The sequence below is a fragment of the Euprymna scolopes genome, chromosome 24, assembly GCF_053919585.1.
Source record: "Euprymna scolopes isolate OS-2025 chromosome 24, ASM5391958v1, whole genome shotgun sequence".
In the NCBI taxonomy this organism is placed as follows: domain Eukaryota; kingdom Metazoa; phylum Mollusca; class Cephalopoda; order Sepiida; family Sepiolidae; genus Euprymna; species Euprymna scolopes.
Genome location: NC_136505.1, coordinates 9,117,579 through 9,120,494, shown reverse-complemented (window position 1 = coordinate 9,120,494; position 2,916 = coordinate 9,117,579). Strand labels below are relative to the sequence as shown.

General features: G+C 34.3%; 1 pseudogene; it reads right to left on the bottom strand.

The window, feature by feature from the left end:
• Window positions 1–981: 981 nt before the first annotated feature.
• Window positions 982–1,098, bottom strand: LOC145247074 (5S ribosomal RNA; annotated as a pseudogene).
• Between the last annotated feature and the right edge of the window lie 1,818 nt (window positions 1,099–2,916).

Sequence of the window (2,916 nt, the reverse complement as noted above, 5' to 3'; positions counted from 1 at the left end):
AAGTTAACATTTTACACGGTGCATTTGAGAAGTTTTATTACCACACAAGCCGAAAGGCCCAACATATAAAATCAACAGTAGGTTGTTTGATATTACAGGGACGCGTTCATAATGAATGCTTCTGTTTAAAGCACAATTTCACAATCATACTTGACTTTTCCATTTTAAACTTTAATGTAAACCATTATATATAAAATATTTCTTAAAACCAATAGTAGATTCTCTACAGTGCAATATAAACTACAATATATTGTGAACTTAGTCTCCGCAAAAGGCAAAGAAAGCTTCTTCCAAGTGTATCGTAATGGATCCCTAATTAGAGCAGGCAATCAATCGATTTGATTGAAAAAAGGACTATTTCATCGATTTCGCGCTAGAAAAGACGACATGATTCCTTTTCCGTTTGATGAGAACCGGTTTTATTTTTTTTTCTGACTACTAATTGACTAATTGGTCAGTTGTGTACAAATTCCAAGAATGATAGGAGCCTTCGATCATGTCTGAAAATGACATAATACGAGACAGGAGATGCGCCACTGTACAATTTATGCTCTCTACCGATCCAAGTTATGACAACACGACCATTGCCAGCACCCTCAAAATGCAAATCCGGACGGTTAAATGTTTGAGGGCACAGCTCAATGAATGCCTTTTTATTGGGTTCAAGAGCATATATGGTCTAATATAATACTTCTCCCAGTTCCAAATCTTCGTAAATGAGAAGGAACGGCAGAGTGTGTCGATTACATGAACCATGTAAGTTTTTAAGGTAAACATACACATATACATATACATATATAAAAAAGGCGTCCTTCAGTCTTGACAGACTATGGATACCCACGGTAAGGGTGCCTGCGCGTGAAATTTGTGTGGCAAGAGTTGCGCAATTCCAACCACGCCTCTCCTGAGTCAACATTGCTGCATACCAGTGGCAAGTTGAGGTACAAGACGATTGGAAACAATGCCGAGATAAGCGGAGAGCACATACAGCGCCAAGAATTCCCAAATGGTCACCCATCTGGTATTAGCCAGGCTCAACGTTGCTTAACTTCGGTGATCTGACGAGAACCATTGTGTCAACGTGATTATGCCGTATATATATATATATATATACCCGAAAAGACTAAAACGAAAAATCACAATACTAAAATCCAAGAATCCAAAAAATAAATATCAAAATAGAATGAAAGCACCCCTACCCTTATTTCAGAAGAGCCAGTCACCCCCTCCCCACACATACACATTAGTAACGACCTCGGACCACAGCCGCCTTCCTAAGGAAGCAAATAACCCCAAAATACTATAAAACAATATACACATTCCCAAACCAATAAAAGCAAACACACACACGCACACACACACACACGCGCGCGCGCGCACACACACACACACACACCCTACCCACCCTAAAGGAAAAGAAAAAAACATTAACAGAAAGAGATAGCGATTACAGCCAGGTCAACGTCTCCCTGGACAAGCCCAATAAAAGAGCAATAAAAATTGAGCATACCAATGAATAATAAACACTTACAAGCCTCCCCCCTTGGAAAAACTTCAAATTAATTACGAAAATCGCAATTTTTACATCTCCAACACATTTGAAAATAATTTCTGACGAGGACGCATCACAGACCGTCTGAAACGCGCGTAAAAACGATTCCAATGACTTAAAAACATTATTACAATGATCCAAACATAATTCTCAATGGAAAACAAAGACACGGAATAATAATATAATGTTAAAAGATGCACATTGTTGGTGACTACTCCCTTATTTAAATATATATATATCCGGATTTCTTATTCAACAATGCCTAATTTAGCACAAAGAATCTTAACATCTAATAACAAAAAAATTAAATCAGCCCAAAAAATCCCTTTCCCAATTAAACCTAAAACTAACTGTAATTGTAATAACAAACATCTTTGCCCACTCAATAATGATTGTATCCATAAAGATGTTATATATTCTTGCACTATTACTGAGCCCCCACGCAATCCTCCCATAACAGACACTAATATTTTGTCTTCAAGTTATTCTTCTTCCCATCCTCCATCTGATATAGTTACTAATCCAATACACCATTCGAGCAGCCCTTCCATCTACAATCATACAACTAGTAATAATGATGATGATAATAATAATAATAATAATAATAATAATAATAATAATGACAATAATAATATTTCTCCTAACAACCATCCTAACACTAACAACACTCATTATCCCCTCCAAAATAGTCCCCACACAGACATTGTCCACCCATTTGTTGAACACTATGAACAAAATTCAAACTATTTAACTAATACAAATCAGCAAATTAATATTAATACCAGACCTCGAGCTTTTAATAAAGTACATACATATATCGGAGCTACTTCAACATTAATTAAGAAAAGAATATTAAACCACATTTCTTCTTTTAACAACCATAATTCTAATAATAACCAAGGAACTTCTCTAACCACTTTAATTAAAAAACTTAACTCTAACAATACTCCCTTTTAAATCAAATGGACTATTATAAAAAAAGTTAAGTCTTATACTCCAGGCTCTAAGTCATGTCGCCTCAGCACAACCGAAGCTATAACTATAATTACTTCCCCTCTAAGTAACAATATAATAAATTCTAAAAATGAACTGATCTCTTTCTGTAAACATAAGTCCAAATTTAATTATGGCAATTTTGAAATTACATAGTTATTACTTTTACCCTTTATATAGATATAAAATATTTTTTCTTTGACTTTATCATTTTTCGACATACTTAATACTTTATAATTTAATAATCCTTTATTTTAATTCTTTATCTCTTCTTTGCATGGCCGGTTTTTTATCTGCATTTTCTGTTTTATTTATTTATTTTTATCTGCATTTTCTGTTTTATTCTTTAAACTTTCCTATCTATCTAATAA